The sequence below is a fragment of the Pristiophorus japonicus genome, chromosome 6 (assembly GCF_044704955.1).
Source record: "Pristiophorus japonicus isolate sPriJap1 chromosome 6, sPriJap1.hap1, whole genome shotgun sequence".
Classification (NCBI taxonomy): Eukaryota; Metazoa; Chordata; class Chondrichthyes; family Pristiophoridae; genus Pristiophorus; species Pristiophorus japonicus.
Window position 1 is genome coordinate 264,308,077 of NC_091982.1, and position 19,918 is coordinate 264,327,994.

The window sequence follows — 19,918 nt, forward strand, 5'->3', positions numbered from 1 at the left end:
TGACTACACTCCAAAAGTACTTCATTGGCTATGAAGCGCTTTGAGATGTCCGGTGGTCATGAAAGGCGCTATATAAATCCAAATCTTTCTTTCTTTATACAGTGGGCACAACGAGCGCCAGATTTTGGGACCAACATTTAGCACCACAAGGACACCTGGAAGACACCTGACCCAATTTTAGATTGGGTCATTTTTCAGGCATCCTGCCTGCCACCTAAGAAAGGCATTAGGCAACTTACATACGTAAATAGGAGGCCAGGTGCATGTTTTAGGCCCACATGCAGAAATTGATTGCGACGAGTGGCGCAGGTGCTGGCCATTTCACTACACCCACCCTAGGGCTTCTACCAGTGAGCCAAGTGTTCCAACATTTATAGAATCATAGAAATTTACAGCACAGAAGGAGGCCATTCGGCCATCCAAAAGATGGCACCTCCGACAGTGCAGTGCTCCATCAGCACTGCACTGGAGTGTCAGCCTAATCCCACTTTCCAGCTCTTTGTCCATAGCCTTGTATGTTACGGCATTTCAAGTGCATATCCAACTACTTTTCAAATGTGATGAGGGTTTCTGTCTCTACCACCCTTTCCAGACCCCCACCACCCTCTGGGTGAAAAAGGTTCTCCTCAACTCCCCTCTAATCCTCTATCAATTACTTTAAATCTGTGCCCCTAGTAATTGACCTCTCTGCTAAGATAAATCAATCTTATCTATCCATTTTATCTCAGCCCCTCACCTTAATCAAGTCACCCCTCAGGCTCCTCTGTTCCAAAGAAAACAACCCCAGCCTATCTAATCTTTCCTCATAGAAAAAAATTCTCCAGTTCTGGTAACATCCTCATAAATCTCCTTTTTACTCTCTCTAATGCAATCACATCTTTCCTATAATGCGGTGACCAGAACTGTACACAGTACTCTAGCTGTGGCCTAACTAGTGTTTTATACATACATTTCAAGCATAACCTCCCTGCTCTTATATTCTATGTCTCGGCTAATGAAGGAAAATATCCCATATGGATATTTTATAGATAATTAATCTATTTAAAATGGCCAACAAGCGGCAACAGCTCCCATAATAATGTCAATGAGGCCTGAAGCCCAATTTCGGACCGACCTCAGGCATCCCAATTCAGGTACGTACTAAAGGCGCATTGAACCAATATTTACCCCAGTGAGTGTATGTGGAACTGGTCAACCTGCCGTGGCATTGTACAAGGAGAATCACGACCAAGTACAGTCTCAAGGTAAATGAGGGTTAGATGGCAGGGAGATCCTCGGTTCATTGAAATAACAATTTTAATAATATATCTCAATATATAACATTATACTAGTGGATCTCCTGTCATGATGCCCATGGAAAGTCAGGACAAGGAATTTCCTGCTTTTATATTCGGAATGCACCCTGGTAACTTAGACTGAGGTTTATGTTACAACAGATGGAGTTTTTAAGACAAGAGAGTCTCGAAAGTTCGAAAGAAACATAGAAACATAGAAACATAGAAAATAGGTGCAGGAGTAGGCCATTCGGCCCTTCTAGCCTGCACCGCCATTCAATGAGTTCATGGCTGAACATTCAACTTCAGTACCCCATTCCTGCTTTCTCGCCATACCCCTTGATCCCCCTAGTAGTAAGGACCTCATCTAACTCCTTTTTGAATATATTTAGTGAATTGGCCTCAACAACTTTCTGTGGTGGAGAATTCCACAGGTTCACCACTCTCTGGGTGAAGAAGTTCCTCCGCATCTCGGTCCTAAATGGCTTACCCCTTATCCTTAGACTGTGACCTCTGGTTCTGGACTTCCCCAACATTGGGAACATTCTTCCTGCATCTAACCTGTCTAAACCCGTCAGAATTTTAAATGATTCTATGAGGTCCCCTCTCATTCTTCTGAACTCCAGTGAATACAAGCCCAGTTGATCCAGTCTTTCTTGATAGGTCAGTCCCGCCATCCCGGGAATCAGTCTGGTGAACCTTCGCTGCACTCCCTCAATAGCAAGAATGTCCTTCCTCAGGTTAGGAGACCAAAACTGTACACAATACTCCAGGTGTGGCCTCACCAATGCCCTGTACAACTGTAGCAACACCTCCCTGCCCCTGTACTCAAATCCCCTTGCTATGAAGGCCAACATGCCATTTGCTTTCTTAACCGCCTGCTGCACCTGCATGCCAACCTTCAATGACTGATGTACCATGACACCCAGGTCTCTTTGCACCTCCCCTTTTCCTAATCTGTCACCATTCAGATAATAGTCTGTCTCTCTGTTTTTACCACCAAAGTGGATAACCTCACATTTATCCACATTATACTTCATCTGCCATGCATTTGCCCACTCACCTAACCTATCAAAGTCGCTCTGCAGCCTCACAGCATCCTCCTCGCAGCTCACACTGCCACCCAACTTAGTGTCATCCGCAAATTTGGAGATACTACATTTAATCCCCTCATCTAAATCATTAATGTACAATGTAAACAGCTGGGGCCCCAGCACAGAACCTTGCGGTACCCCACTAGTCACTGCCTGTCATTCTGAAAAGTACCCATTTACTCCCACTCTTTGCTTCCTGTCTGACAACCAGTTCTCAATCCATGTCAGTACACTACCCCCAATCCCATGTGCTCTAACTTTGCACATTAATCTCTTGTGTGGGACCTTGTCGAACGCCTTCTGAAAGTCCAAATATACCACATCAACTGGTTCTCCCTTATCCACTCTACTGGAAACATCCTCAAAAAATTCCAGAAGATTTGTCAAGCATGATTTCCCTTTCACAAATCCATGCTGACTTGGACCTATCATGTCACCTCTTTCCAAATGCACTGCTATGACATCCTTAATAATTGATTCCATCATTTTACCCACGACTGAGGTCAGGCTGACCGGTCTATAATTCCCTGTTTTCTCTCTCCATCCTTTTTTAAAAAGTGGGGTTACATTGGCTACCCTCCACTCCATAGGAACTGATCCAGAGTCAATGGAATGTTGGAAACGCATCCACTATTTCCAAGGCCACCTCCTTAAGTACTCTGGGATGCAGTCCATCAGGCCCTGGGGATTTATCGGCCTTCAATCCCATCAATTTCCCCAACACAATTTCCCGGCTAATTAGGATTTCCCTCAGTTCCTCCTCCTTACTAGACCCCCCGACCCCTTTTATAGCCGGAAGGTTGTTCGTGTCCTCCTTGTGAATACCGAACCAAAGTACTTGTTCAATTGGTCCGCCATTTCTTTGTTCCCCGTTATGACTTCCCCTGATTCTGACTGCAGGGGACCTACGTTTGTCTTTACTAACCTTTTTCTCTTTACATATCTATAGAAACTTTTGCAATCCGTCTTAATGTTCCCTGCAAGCTTCTTCTCATACTCCATTTTCCCTGCCCTAATCAAACCCTTTGTCCTCCTCTCCTGAGTTCTAAATTTCTCCCAGTCCCCAGGTTCGCTGCTATTTCTGGCCAATTTGTATGCCACTTCCTTGGCTTTAATACTATCCCTGATTTCCCTTGATAGCCACGGTTGAGCCACCTTCCCTTTTTTATTTCTATGCCAGACAGGAATGTACAATTGTTGTAGTTCATTTATGCAGTCTCTAAATGTCTGCCATTGCCCATCCACAGTCAACCCCTTAAGTATCATTCGCCAATCCATCCCAGCCAATTCACGCCTCATACCTTCAAAGTTAGCCTTCTTTAAGTTCTGGACCATGGTCTCTGAATTAACTGTTTCATTCTCCATCCCAATGCAGAATTCCACCATATTATGGTCAATCTTCCCCAAGGGGCCTCGCACAACGAGATTGCTAATTAATCCTCTCTCATTACATAACACCCAGTCTAAGATGGCCTCCCCCCTAGTTGGTTCCTCCCCTCAACTACCTCACTGTGCACATTGTATGTGTGACATGTAAAGGATCCTGCGTGTCAACGCCCAAGATGCTGGTAGTTGTCATGATGCCTTCATTGTTCACAATTCGACCGTCCTTTGTGCGTCCATTGTGTGTCCTCTACTTTCATCCCACAATTGATAACAGGGCCTCCAGCTGCCTCGGCCCTATTCTCTGCAACTTCCTCCCTAAACCTCTCTAACTTTCCCTCTGCTTCTCAAAACTGATCTCCTCCATCAAGCTGTTACTCGCCCCTTCTAATCTCCCCTTTCCTTGTTTGGTTCCTCTGCAATGGCCTAGAAATCCCGGTCGAGGTTTTCCCGCGGGTGAATGACTGAAAAAGGGAAAAAAGATGTGCACTTACCTATTCCTGCTGCGCCCACGAGAGATCCCGGTCCTGAGGCCTCCACTCACTGCGCGTCGGAGTGCGTGAACATCAGGACGTACATAAGCTGGAGCTGGAGTCACATGACTCTGGGCAGCCAATCCAGGTACAGTATTTTCTCATTCATAATAAGGGGACTCTGTAAGTAGGAGTTCCCATTATAATGATTGAGAAACACACCCCCAAACACCAAAACACTAATAATAAAATAGAAAAAAAATACACTACATATTCAAGATTAATTTAAATTAAAGTTATTAATGTCTTATAAAAAATATATATTTTTCCAATTTTTAAAAAAAGTGTTTTTAATTATGGATTAAAATAAACTTACCATAGTGGGCAGGGTTTTGAACAATAAAATGTGTTTTTTACATTTTATTTTATTATGTTTTTGTATGTTTTAAAATTCTTATGCCTGTAAAAGTAGGCTATGCGCCTGCTTTTATCAGGTGCAAGAGCTTTCAGGACATCCGCTGGGCAAGAGATGGGTAAATACCGCAATCTTGTCCATGTGAATGTCCTGGCTGCTGAGATACGGAGGATGTATCAAGCTGGAGCTTGACAGATCGGAAAAGCCGGTTTTCAGTGCATGCGCATTGCACGCTGAAAACCGGCCTTTGCGATGCCTTCCCGGCTCCGTAAACACTCAGTTCTGACCTTGGGAGGCCTGGATTTCGAGGCCATTATTTGTACATTTATGAAGGACTGTGTTAAGATTCGTAAGTCAAAGGAGCTATAAAAATGCAAGTTTTTTATTTTCTTGGAATAGAGTTGACACGACAAGGCTGGAGTTATTGCTCATCCCTAGTTGCCCTGAGTAGATGTTTGGCCTTCTCTTTGTGCCATTGCCATTTGTGATGATGTTCCCACGATGGTGTTAATTTGGGATATTGATATTGTCCCATATTGAAGGAATGGCAATATATGTCCAAGTCTGGATGGTGTGTGACTTGGAGGCGTTCCCACAACATTGCTACTCTTGGCCTTCTTGGTGGTAGAGGTTGCAGGGGAGGGAGGTGCTGTCGAATTAACCTTGGCAATTTACTGTAGATAGTAAATGTTTGGTTTTTTTTTGAAATTCGTAGCCAATCGTTCCAATTCTTTGTCAAATCACAAACGCCAGAGGTCACCTTGCACACGCCAAGGATCACTCTGCGCCAATGCTCTTAGCCAAAAGGCCTAGAGCCACTGCACCGTTCCTGGAAGTACTGCAATACCAGGTTCGTGCCATGGAGGTGGATGGGTCAGGTCCCCCACACACCTCCGTGGAGGTGGATGGGTCAAGCCACCCCACCCACCTCCTGTTTCCAAAAAAGCAAGCATATACCTTCCTGATCCAGGGAGAACCACCCGGAGGTCATGGTGGCTACTCCCCTGTCAGGTCAGTTACGCATGATCTTAGCCAAAAGGCCGAGAAGCGGATAGTAAATATTGTAGCCACAGTGCACCAGTGATGGATATGGAGTCCAGTGACAGGGTGCCAATCAGGCTAATTGTTCTGTCCTGGATGGCGTTGAGCTTCTTGAATGTTATTGTGACTGCGTTCATCCAGGTGAATATTGAGAATTCCATCACACTCCTAAATGCAAGTTGCCATTGCTGTTGCTAATTTGGTATTTGTTGACATGACTGGTCCAGTTAAACTTCTAGTCAATGATGATCCACAGGATGCTGACAGTAGGGGAACTTGATGATGGTGATTAAGTCACACAACCAGGAAGCACCAGGACTGGTTCGATGAGAATGATCAGGAGATCCAAGAGCTAATAGATCACAAGCGCAGGGCATTTCTGAGCCTTAAACAACAACCCAACTCGGGAGCAGCAAAGCAGCATTATAGACAGCTCAAGGCTGAGGTCCAACAAAAAACCCGGGACCTAAAGAACAGGTGGTAGATGGAGAAAGCACAGGAGGTACAGCAGTTGGCCGACAATCATGAAGTGTGAGGATTCTTCATCGCAGTCAAGGCCACCTACGGTCCAAAGACCCAAGGCCCCATCCCACTGCTGGCCAAGAATGGGGAAACACTCATCAAAAATACTGAAGCAGTCAGGGCCTGCTGGAAGGAGCACTTCGCAGATCTCCTCAATCGAGACTCTGCCTTTGACCCGAGTGTTCTCATAGAAACATAGAAAATAGGTGCAGGAGCAGGCCATTCGGTCCTTCGAGCCTGCACCATCATTCAATATGATCATGGCTGATCATGCAACTTCAGTACCCCATTCCTGCTTTCTCTCCATACAACTTGATCCCTTTAGCCGCAAGGGCCACATTTAACTCCCTTTTGAATATATCTAATGAACTGGCCTCAAAAACTTTCTGTGGTAGAGAATTCCACAGGTTCACAATTCTCTGAGTGAAGAAGTTTCTCCTCATCTCGGTCCTAAATGGCTTACCCCTTATCCTTAGACTGTGACCCCTGGTTCTGAACTTCCCCAACATTGGTAACATTCTTTCTGCATCTAACCTATCCAATCCCGTCAGAATTTTATATATTTCTATGAGATCCCTTCTCATTCTTCTAAATTCCAGTGAATATAAGCCTAGTCGATCCAGTCTTTCTTCATATGTCAGTCCTGCCATCCCGGGAATCAGTCTGGTGAACCTTTGCTGCACTCCCTCAATAGCAAGAATGTCCTTCCTCAGATTAGGAGACCAAAACTGCACAAAGAAAGATAGAAAATATAGAAACATAGAAAATAGATGCAGGTGTAGGCCATTTGGCCCTTCGAGCCTGCACCACCATTCGATAAAATCATGGCTGATCATTCCCTCAGTATCCCGTTCCTGCTTTCTCTCCATACCCCTTAATCCCCTTAGCCGTAAGGGCCATATCTAACTCCCTCTTGAATATATCCAGTGAACTGGCATCAACAACTCCCTGCGGCAGGGAATTCCACAGGTTAACAACTCTCTGAGTGAAGAAGTTTCTCCTCATCTCAGTCCTAAATGGCCTAACCCTTATCCTAAGACTGTGTCCCCTGGTTCTGGACTTCCCCAACATCGGGAACAATCTACCCGCATCTAACCTGTCCCGTCCCGTCAGAATCTTGTATGTTTCTATGAGATCCCCTCTCATCCTTCTAAGTTCCAATGTATAAAGGCCCAGTTGATCCAGTCTCTCCTCATATGTCAGTCCCACCATCCCGGGAATCAGTCTGGTGAACCTTCGCTGCATTCCCTCAATAGCAAAAATGTCCTTCCTCAGATTAGGAGACCAAACCTGAACACAATATTCCAGGTGAGGCCTCACCAGGGCCCTGTACAACTGTAGTAAGTCCTCCCTGCTCCTATACTCAAATCCCCTAGCTATGAAGGCCAACATACCATTTGCCTTCTTCAATGCCTGCTGTACCTGCATGCCAACTTTCAATGACTGATGTACCATGACACCCAGGTCTCGTTGCACCTCCCCTTTTCCTAATCTGTCACCATTCAGATAATATTCTGTCTTCCTGTTTTTGCCACCAAAGTGGATAACCTCACATTTATCCACATTATACTGCATCTGCCATGCATTTGCCTACTCACCTAACCTGTCCAAGTCACCCTGCAGCCTCTTAGCATCCTCTTCAAAGCTCACACCGCCACCCAGCTTAGTATCATCTGCAAACTTGGAGATATTACATTCGATTCCTTCATCTAAATCATTAATGTGTGTTGTAAATAGCTGGGTCATACATAAGAACATAAGAACATAAGAATTAGGAACAGGAGTAGGCCATCTAGCCCCTCGAGCCTGCTCCGCCATTCAACAAGATCATGGCTGATCTGGCCGTGGACTCAGCTCCACTTACCCGCCCGCTCCCCGTAACCCTTAATTCCCTTATTGGTTAAAAATCTATCAATCTGTGATTTGAATACATTCAATGAGCTAGCCTCAACTGCTTCCTTGGGCAGAGAATTCCACAGATTCACAACCCTCTGGGAGAAGAAATTCCTTCTCAACTCGGTTTTAAATTGGTTCCCCCGTATTTTGAGGCTGTGCCCCCTAGTTCTAGTCTCCCCGACAAGTGGAAACAACCTCTCTGCCTCTATCTTGTCTATCCCTTTCTTTATTTTAAATATTTCTATAAGATCATCCCTCATCCTTCTGAACTCCAATGAGTAAAGACCCAGTCTACTCAATCTATCATCATAAGGTAACCCCCTCATCTCCGGAATCAGACTAGTGAATCGTCTCTGTACCCTCTCCAAAGCTAGTATATCCTTCCTTAAGTAAGGTGACCAAAACTGCACGCAGTGCTCCAGGTGCGGCCTCACCAATAACCTGAACAGTTGCAGCAGGACCTCCCTGCTTTTGTACTCCACTCTGTCCCAGCACTGAACCTTGCAGTACCCCATTGGTCACTGCCTGCCATTCTGAAAAGGACCCGTTTATTCCTACTCTTTGCTTCCTGTCTGCCAACCAGTTCTCTATCCATGTCAATACATTAACCCCAATACTATGTGTTTTAATTTTGCATCTTTAATCTCTTGTGTGGGACCTTGTCAAAAGCCTTTTGAAAGTCCAAATACACCACATCCACTGGTTCTCCCTTGTCCACTCTATTAGTTACAACCGCAAAAAATTCTAGAAGATTTGTCAAGCATGATTTCCCTTTCATAAATCCATGCTGATTTGGACCGATCCTGTCACTGCTTTCCAAATGCGCTGCTATTACATTTTTAATAATTGATTCCAACATTTTCCCCACTACTGATGTCAGGCTAACCGGTCTATAATTCCCTGTTTTCTCTCTCCATCCTTTTTTAAAAAGTGGGGTTACATTAGCTACCCTCCAATCCATAGGAACTGATTCAGAGTCTATAGAATGTTGGAAAATGACCACCAATGCATCCACTATTTCTAGTGCCACTTCCTTAATACTCTAGGATGCAGACGATGCAGATTTATCGGCCTTCAATCCCATCAATTTTCCTAACACAATTTCCTGACTAATAAGGATTTCCTTCAGTTCTTCCTTTTTGCTAGACTCCCGAACCCCTAGTATTTCCGGGAGGTTATTTGTGTCTTCTTTACTGAAGACAGATCCAAAGTATTTGTTCAATTGGTCTGCCATTTCTTTGTTCCCCATTATAAATTCACCTGATTCTGTCTGCAAGGGGCCTACGTTGGTCTTCATTAATCTTTGTCTCTTCACATATCTATAGAAGCTTTTGCAGTCTACTCCACATCATCCAAGCTAATGCCCTTTCTTACTATTGCGTTAATCTCCTCTTTAACCAGCAACACTACCCCACCTCCTTTTCCTTCCTGTGTTTCCTTCCTGAATATTGAATACCCCTGGATGTTGAGTTCCCAGCCATTGTCACCTTACAGCCTTATCTCCGTAATTCCAATTACATCATATCCGTTACCAGCTGTCTGCCCAGTTAATTCATCCACCTTATTACAAATGCTCCTCGCATTGAGGCATAGAGCCTTCAGGCTTGTTTTTTTTAACACTCTTTGTCCTTTTAGAATTATGTTGTAATGTGGCCCTTTTTGATTTTTGCCCTTGATTTCTCTGCCCTCCACTCTTGCTTTTCTCCTTTCTACCTTTTGCTTCTGCCCCATTTTATTTCCCTCTGTCTCCCTGCATAGATTCCCATCCCCCTGCCATATTAGTTTAAACCCTCCCCAACAGCACGAGCAAACACTCCCCCTAGGACATCGGTTCCAGTCCTGCCCAGATGCAGACCGTCCGGTTTGTACTGATCCCACCTCCCCCAGAACTGGTTCCAATGTCCCAGGAATTTGAATCCCTCCCTCTTGCACCATTCCTCAAGCCACATATTCATCTTAACTCTCCTGCTATTTCTACTCTGACTAGCACGTAGCAATCCTGAGATTACTACCTTTGAGGTCCTACTTTTTAATTTAACTCCTAGCTCCCTAAATTCAGTTTGTAGGACCTCATCCCATTTTTTACCTATATCATTGGTACCTATATGCTGCACGACTACTGACTGTTCACCCTCCCCCTCCAGAATGCCCTGCAGCCGCTCTGAGACATCCTTGACCCTTGCACCAGGGAGGCAACATACCATCCTGGAGTCTCGATTGCGGCCGCAGAAACGCCTTTCTATTCCCCTTACAATAGAATCCCCTATCACTATAGCTCTCCCACTCTTTTTCCTGCCTCCTGTGCAGCAGAGCCACCCATGGTGCCATGAACTTGGCTGCTGCTGCCTTCCCTGATAAGTCATCTCCCCCAACAGTATCCAAAACGGTATATCTGTTTTGGAGGGAGATGATTGCAGGGGACCCCCTGCACTACTTTCCTTCCCTTGCTCTTCCTGATGGCCATCCATTCCCTATCTGCCTGTAACCTTTATCTGCAGTGTGATCAACTCACTATACGTGCTATTCACGACATCCTCAGCATCGTGGATTCTCCAGAATGAATCCATACGCAGCTCCAGTGCCGTAATGTTGTATGAAAGGAGCTGCAGTTGGACACACTTCCTACACACATAGTATTCAGGGACACTGGAAGTGTTCCTGATTTTCCACATAGCACAGGAGGAGCATGACACGGGTCTGGGCTCTCCTGCCATGACTTAATCCTTAAATTAACTTAATTTGGCAACATTGCCAAAGATTTCTTACTGATAAGAAAAGAAAAAGAAAAAGAAAAAGATAAAATACTCGCCAATCCACCAGCCAATCACTTACCTGCTTGGCTGTGATGTCACACATCTATTTCTTTTTACTTCTTTGTTTACTTTTGTCGCTGAACTGACTGCCGCTCCCGACTGCTGCTGCTCCTGGCCTTTTATAGGCCTCGATCTTCGACCTCCCGCTTCTCGACTCCATCCCATGGCATGCGACCCGCCACCACCTCGGCAAAACCCCAACACCGCACGAAGTCGAAAAAGCCATAAGAGCTTAAAAACAACAAGGCTACGGGAGCGATGGAGTCCCCGCTGAGGAACTGAAGTATGGCGGAGGGGCACTGTTGCCGCGAATATATGACCTCATCTTTCTCATCTGGAGGGAGGAGAGCATGCCGGGAGATCTCAGAGATGCAGTGATTGTAACCATCTTTAAACTAGGGGACAAGTCTGACTGCGGCAACTACAGAGGAATCTCCCTGTTATCAGCCACTGGGAAAGTCGTCGCCAGTGTCCTCCTCAACCATCTTCTCCCTGTGGCCGAGGAGCTCCTCCCGGAGTCACAGCGCGGATTTTGTCCCCTCTGGGCCACAACGGACATGATTTTTGCAGCGTGACAGCTGCAGGAAAAATGCAGGGAACAGCGCCAGCCCTTATAGATGGCCTTCTTCGACCTTACAAAGGCCTTTGACACTATCAACCGCGAAGGTCTATGGAGCATCCTCCTCCGTTTTGGATGCCTCAAAAAGTTCATCACCATCCTCCGCCTGCTCCAGGATGACATGCAGGCCGTGATCCTTACCAACGGATCCATTACAGACCCAATCCATGTCCGGACCGGGGTCAAACAGGGCTGCATCATCGCCCAACCCTCTTCTCAATCTTCCTCGCTGCCATGCTCCACCTCACAGTCAACAAGCTCCCCGCTGGAGTGGAACTAAACTACAGAACCAGTGGGAACCTGTTCAACCTTCGCCGTCTCCAGGCCAGGTCCAAGACCACCCCAACCTATCGTCGAGCTACAGTACGCGGACAATGCCTGCGTTTGCGCACATACAGAGGCTGAAATCCAGGACATAGTCGACGTTTTTACTGGCCGTACAAAAGCATGGGTCTTATGCTAAACATCTTTAAGACAAAGGTCCTCCACCAGTCTATCCTCGCCGCACAGCATTGCTCCCCAGTCATCAAGATCCATGGCGTGGCCCTGGACAACATGGACCATTTCCCATACCTCGGGAGCCTCTTATCAACAAGAGCAGACATTGACGATGAGATTCAACACCACCTCCAGTGCGCCAGTGCAGCCTTCGGCCGCCTGAGGAAAAGAGAGTTTGAAGACCAGACCCTCAAAACTGCCACCAAACTCATGGTCTACAGGGCTGTAGTGATACCCGCCCTCCTGTATGGCTCAGGGACATGGACATGTACAGCAGACACCTCAAGTCGCTGGAGAGATACCACCAATGATGTCTCCGCAAGATCCTACAAATCCCCTGAGAGGACAGACACACAGACATCAGTGTCCTCGGCCAGGCCAACATCCCCAGCATCGAAGCACTGACCACACTTGATCAGCTCTGCTGGGCAGGCCACGTTGTTCGCATGCCTCACACAAGACTCCCAAAGCAAGCGCTCTACTCGGGACTCCTTCACGGCAAACAAGCTAAAGGTGGGCAGTGGAAACGTTACAAGGATCCCCTCAAAGCCTCCCTGATAAAGTGCAACATCCCCACCGACACCTGGGAGTCCCTGGCCAAAGACCGCCCTAAGTGGTGGAAGTGCATCCGGGAGGGCGCTAAGCTCCTCGAGTCTCATCGCCGAGAGCATGCAGAAATCAAGTGCAGGCAGCGGAAAGAGCGTGTGGCAAACCAGTCCCACCCACCCAGAGTCTGTGGTTCTCGTATTGGACTGTTCAGTCACCTAAGAACTCATGTTAAGAGTGGAAGCAAGCCTTCCTTGATTCCGAGGGACTGTCTATGATGATGATGGTGAGGGGGAGATGACCATCTCAAACAAAAGAAAACCCAGCCATTACCTGGCAGTGAATGTTACCTGGCAATGTAAGCCTGAATACTGTCCACGTTCTGGTGTAGGCTGCTTCATTATCAGAGCAATTATGAATGGAACTGAACACTGTCAGTAAACGGCCTGACCTTATGATGGAGGAAAGGTCATTGTGAAGCAGCTAAAGATGGGTTTGGCTTAAGAAACTTCCATGAGGAATTCCTGCAGTGATGCCTTGAAGCTGCGATGATTGTATCCTGAGAAGTGTGGCCAGCTTTCATTGTGTTGGTCATGCCTCCAACAAGTGGAACGTTTTTCATTTGACACCCAATTGACCTCAACTTTATGAGGACTTCTTGGTGCCATACTTGGTCAATTCTATCTTTATTGTCAAGAGTAACTACTCTTACCTCTCCAGTGGTTTTCAGCTTTTGCATCCATTGCTCATCAGACTGTGATGAGCACTGGAGCTGAGTACTTCTGACAGAACTCAAATTGAACATCGCTGAATAGGTTATTCGTGAGGAGGTAAGTGTAGCTTGATGATACATAAGAACATAAGAAATAGGAGCAGGAGTAGGCCATTTGGCCCCTCAAGCCTGCTCCGCCATTCAATAAGATAATGGCTGATCTGATCATGGACTCAGCTCCACTTCCCTGCCCTTTCCCCATAATGCTTTACTCCCTTATCGCTCAAAAGTCTGTCTATCTCCGCCTTAAACACATTCAATGACCCAGCCTCCACAGCTCTCTGGGGCAAAAAATTCCACAGATTTACAACCCTCCGAGAGAAGAAATTCCTCCTCATCTCAGTTTTTAATCTGCAGCCCCTTATTCTGAGACTATGAGCTAGATTTTACACTTCTGTGCATGTTGCCCAAAAATGGGCGTTATTTCCAGCGTGGGGGGTGTGTGGCTGTGGTGTGTGCTTGTTTGGCTGTTGTGGGAGGCACGAGGGAGATTCACCAGCAGCAAAAAGCCCACTAAGCACCAAGAACATAGTTGGCACCAATATTTTGACCAACAAATAAAATATAACATGGAAGGGATGGAGGAGGCCCTGGAGCTGGTAGCCAGGAACACTGTGGCAGAGTGGCAGAGGGCTCCCAGTGGTCCCGGAGCATGGCACTGCACCCCAAGGTGCCACACCCCCATTGCCAACCACACGAGAGCCAGCAGCAACATCTTGCTTCTGGCTCGGAGCACGTTCCCACCTCGGGACCGTCCTCTCCCGTATCCGTCCAAGCAGCGGGTCGGCCGTCATCCCCCCATCCCTCCCAATGAAGCATCGCCTGAGGAGCTCCTCGGCCAGGCGGCTTGGAGTCAGGAGGGGAAGGGGAAGGGGTAGAGGTGGGGAGGAGAAGCAGGGGTGAACGGTTGGTTTTTACAGAAATACTGATAATTTCAGACAACTGTTCGGTTTAAATGTTTTTTATTTAACAAAACCTTGTTGCGCATTGGCTCAGATAGCTGCACCGTTACACGCTGGTGATTCCTTAACATCAAAGGGTAAAATTACACTTAACTTCAATCAACAAACTATAACTGTCACCAAGGTGATACCCACCATTGATGTATGACCTGCACACCCAGCAGTGTGTCGGCCTTGTAAATAACACTAACGTTCTTTCAGGCAAAACGCTTATTGATGAGCTCCTGACATTAGACTTTTGCAGCTATCAGGCCACCATGAGCCCTTTCATGCGGTCTATAGCGGGGCAGGGGCATGGCTTCAGCATCAGCCTGATTGTGTGGGCCGATGTCAGCGTCCGCCTCCTCGTCCTCCTCTTCCTCTCTCTGGTGAGGTGGACTGTCAGAATCATCAGGCAATTCTTGTCCCCTCCTGATAGCCAAGTTGTACAGCATGGAGCACACCACCACAAATTGAGCTACCTGCTCAGGGTGGTATTGGAGCTCGCCTCCTGAGTGGTCCAGGCATCTAAAGCGCTGCTTAAGCACTCCAATGGTTTTCTCCATGATATTGCGAGTGGCTCTGTGGCTCTCGTTGTATCACCTCTCGGCTTCGCTGTGGGTGTCACACAGGGCGAAATCAGCCAGGTGGCAAGGCCATATTCTTTGTCACCAAGCATTCAGCATTGACCTTGTGGCTGATTGCTAAACAAATCAGATACAGTGCTCTCACACGGGATGTGAGCATTCACTGCCAGTATAATTTGCTGGTGGTCGACAACGAATTGAACATTCAGGGAGTGGAATCCCTTGCAGTTCTTGAAAACCTCTGCATCCTGAAAAGGTGCCTGCATCGTGATGTGCGTACAGTCTATGGCTCCCTGCATCTTGGGGAAGTTAGCAATTCTGGAGAATCCTAGAGCCCTCTCAGTCTGTGCCTCCCTGGTTATAGGGAAGCTGATAAAGTCCATCCTGTGTGCGTACAAGGCTTCAGTGACCTGTCTAATGCAGCAATGTGTGGCATGCTGAGACATACCGCAAATGTTGCCAGCTGAGGCCTGAAAAGAACCCGAGGCATAGAACGACAGTGCCACAGTGACTTTGACCTCAACGGACATTGCAGTACTGATGGTGCTGGCAGGCTGCAGATCTCCACTTATGAGCTGGCATACCCCAGTGATACCCTCTTTGTGGAAGCGCAGTGTCGGAAGGCAGGTGCTGTCGGGCAAGTCGAGGTAAGAATGCTTGTCCCTGTACTTGCGGGGTGTGTAACGTCTGGTCCTCCTCATCAGTCTGGCATGTCTTACATTGGGCACATAATGCTGTGGAGCGTACCTTCAGCCATCTCGAATCTGCAGCATGTAATTGGTCATCAAGAGAGGGTGAGAAAGGACAGGCCCCATTGCAATAGCTCCCTGTTTTCCACCGATTGGTCACAAACAATGAATGTCACAAAAAAACACCTATTCAATTCCAATCGGTCACAGTATGGTCAAGATGTTTTTACAGATGTTCACATCAACTCCAACGATCTCCAGAGTACATCCGAACTCCCCCGAGGTTGAAGCACAGCAGCCTTTTAAAGGACGCGACGTGATGTAGAACATGGCGTCCAAAACGCTGTGATTAGTTCCGGTTAGTTCCACTTTTTCCGGGTGTTTTTTGGGCGAGCGATATTGTGGGCGATATGTGTGCGAGGTGGTGAAAGTTAGGCTGGGCGATCTCATGGCCGCTAGTTTCGGTAAATATGAACTTTACGACAAAAAAAAGTGGGCTGGAATTATTGAATCTCGGCATTAATTTTGTGCGGAAAGTAACACTGGCCGATATTATGGCCGTTGATTTTGCCTATTCTGAAGATTTCGCCGAAAAAAGTGGGCAGGCGGTATTATTTTTTCCTAGTGTTATGCACATGGGGAAAGTAACGCTCAGCGATAAGTTTCCGAAAAATGCACGTCAGTTTCCATTTTGTGGCTAAATGGGCGAGAGATGGGCGTTATACGTCATTTCAGGGGTAAAATGGACATTAAGTGGGCGTTAAGCATGCAAAAAAAGTGGAAAATCTAGCCCTATGTCCCCTAGTTTTTGTTTCCCCCACGAGGGGAAATATCCTCTCTGCATCCACCTTTTCGAGTCCCCTCATTATCTTATATGTTTCAATAAGATCACCTCTCATTCTTCTGAACTCCAATGTGTATAGGCCCAACCTACTCAACCTATCTTCATAAGTCAACCCTCTCATCTCCGGAATCAACCTAGTGAACCTTCTCTGAACAGCCTTCAATGCAATTATCTCCTTCCTTAAATACAGAGACCAAACATGCATGCAGTACTCCAGGTGTGGCCTTGCCAATACCCTGTACAGTTGTAGCAGGACTTCTCTGCTTTTATACTCTATCCCCCTTGCAATAAAGGCCAACATTCCATTTGCTTTCCTGATTACTTGCTGTACCTGCATACTAACTTTTTATGTTTTATGCACAAGGACCCCCAGGTCCCTCTGATTTGCTGCACTTTGCAATTTTTCTCCATTTATATTATAAATTGCTTTTCTATTTTTTCTGCCAAAGTAGATAACCTTATATTTTCCCACATTGTACTTCATCTGGCAGTTTTTTGCCCACTCACTTAGCCTGCCTATATCCCTTTGTACATTTCTTGTGTCCTCCTCACAATTTGCTTCCCCACCCATCTTTGTATCATCAGCAAACTTGGCTACATTATACTCAATCCCTTCATCCAAGTCATTAATATAGATTGTAAATAGTTGAGGACCCAGCACCGATCCCTGCGGCATCCCACTATTTACTGTTTGCCAACCGGAAAATGACCCATTTATCCCGACTCTCTGTTTTCTGTTAGTTAGCCAATCCTCTATCCATGCTAATATATTACCGCCAACCCCATGAACTTTTATCTTGCGCAGTAACCTTTTATGTGGCACCTTATCGAATGTCTTCTGGAAATCTAAATACACCACATCCACTGGTTCCCCCTTATCCACCCTGCTCGTTACATCCTCAAAGAACTCCAGCAAACTTGTCAAACATGATTTCCCTTTCATAAAACCATGCTGACTCTGCTTGATTGAATCATGCTTTTCCAAATGTCCTGCTACTGCTTCCTTAATAATGGACTCCAGCATTTTCCCAACGACAGATGTTAGGCCAACTGGTCTACAGTTTCCTGCTTTCTGTCTGCCTCCCTTTTTAAATAGGGGCGATACATTTGCGGTTTTCCAATCCACTGGGGCCGTCCCAGAACCCAGGAATTTTTGGTAGATACTATTAATGGCTCCTTCCATCATATTACTGGTAATTGAGCAGAGTTGATAGGGCAATAATTGTCAAGGCTAGATATTCTGGACAGTGCACTCAATCAATTCTTACTGTCAGATGAAATGAACTGAATTGGCTAGATATTGGTATCATGGTGTGAACCTCAGGAACCAAGTCGGATCATCCACTTTACACTTCTGGCAGAGGAGGTGTGAATGGAAAGCAAACAGAAAGACAGATAGAGAGATAGAATTAGACAGTAGCAATTGGCTGTCTTGAGACAGTTACAGGAAGAGCGAGCGAGAACAAAAGAATTATTTTGTCTATGAGCAGTACCATTGGAAATTAATTTTTCTTTTTAACGGCAACAGAGATCTAGAAACTTCAATTCTGGGTTGTCAGCCACATGTACAATGCAGACACTTATTGTCTCGTTAACTCCAGGTTATAAAGTGCAGTTTTCCTAATGGTTGCCTCTGTTTTTCAGTTGTGCTTTCTTGGCTGTTAAGGTTTCCCTGGTGTTCCCGATCACTGCCGGAATCTTGTTCATATTGTGTTTTACAAGTTTCATTATCACCAGCTTCATGGACCCTGGAATTCTACAACAAGGTAAAGTAATTTAATTTCTCATGGGAATGGCTGACCTGTTGTGTCTTGTTCATTTGGAATGAGACTCAATCACTTTGTAATCTCTTTTGATAAATCTCTATTTTTAAAATAAAATAATCTCCATGGACTAGAAATTGGGCCATGGAGCGCATGTTTTTCACGCATTACCCAAAATGGCAGGATTGTTGCACGCGCTCACTTCCAGCCGAAAATGCACTGCCCGCCATTTTTGTACAGGAGGTAGTGCTCACGTTATAATCGCACGCCAGCAGCATTTAATGTCAAATATAATTTATTCCGATGAGGATCATCTGCTGCATGCAGGACGCACTCACCATTTAGAATCGCCAAATGGGGCACAAACTGGCATGAAGGTCTACTTGCGAGTGATATTTAAAGGGGTCATACAGTACTTACAGGTTAGTTGCTAGTTCGCTACCTGTCGCCACTGTTTTACTTCTGGGAGTTTTTTGGCTGTGTTTTACTGGCCTTCAGACTTCACTTTCTCTACATCGTGGTAGGTTTGGCTGCCTTTGCACTGCTCTCGATGTTAGTCTCACAGGTAGTCAGCCTGCAAAAATGTGTGATCTAGTAGGGCTGCCTTGGATAGAGAGCACGGTTGGGAGCTCCAAGGAAGGCATCACCCAGCAGGACAAGCTGCCAGAAGAGAGAGGAGGAGGAAGGCATCAATAGGAGGCCATATCCACAGAGGGTCTTCAGGAAGTAATTCTCCTACCTCACCTTCACTGACAAGCAATGTATGAGGCGCCTTCGCTTTACTGAGGAGGTTGTTACTGAGCTATGTTAGCTGCTACAGCCAGATCTACAGCCTTAAACCAGGGTATAGACAGCACTGCCAGTGGCTGTCAAATTACTGTCACACGCAGCTTTTATACCATCGCCTCCTTTCAGGCAGTAACAGGTGACATCAATGACATCTCACAATTCGCAGTGCATTAATGTAGTCAGGAAGGTCACCAAGGGAAATACTTACATCTCCTTCCCTTTTGACAGAGAGAAGCAGGATGAGAAAGCATGAGATTTCAGACTTCCCCAATCTGCCATTGACTACACACACATTGCCTTGCGTGCTCCACCAGCACCCTAGAATATTTGTCAATCCCAAGGGATTCCACTCCCTCAACGTACAACTGGTTTGCAACCACAGACAGTGCATCATGCAGTCCTGTACCCGCTAGCCCAGCAGCATTCATGACACTTTCATTCTGTGCTAGTCCTCTGTGCTGCCTTTATTCAAACAGGTTGGCTATTGGTTGACAAGGGCTATCCCCTACAGACATGTCTCCTGACTCAAGTTAGAAACCCACGCAGGCCTACAATGAGAACCATGCTGCCACAAGGAACATCATTGAGAAAACAATCAAGGTACTCAAGCAATGTTTCCACTCCCTGCCCCATTCCGGAGGAGCTTTGCAGTACAGCCCTGAATGGGATCCAGATTTGTGGTCATTTGCTGCATGTTCCACAACTCCACCATCATGAGGGAGCAGCCCTTACCACCACCTGCAAACCAACATATTCAGGAGGAGGAGGAAGAGCAGCAGATTAGACTTGGACCAAGAGTGCCCCAATCTACCTGAGTTACTCCTGCTCCTATTTCTTATGTTCTTATGTTCACCAACAGTCCCACAATTATTTTCTCTTCTTACAAGCACCTTCATATTGCCTTCCATGCTTATTGGCCTCACCCTCACTTCAGTACAAATATAAATACCAACTCCGAA

The 19,918-nt window shown here is 46.2% G+C and overlaps 1 pseudogene; it reads right to left on the minus strand.

Annotated features, from left to right (window-relative positions):
- Positions 1 to 5,452: 5,452 nt before the first annotated feature.
- Positions 5,453 to 5,691, minus strand: LOC139266412 (U2 spliceosomal RNA; annotated as a pseudogene).
- Positions 5,692 to 19,918: the final 14,227 nt, after the last annotated feature.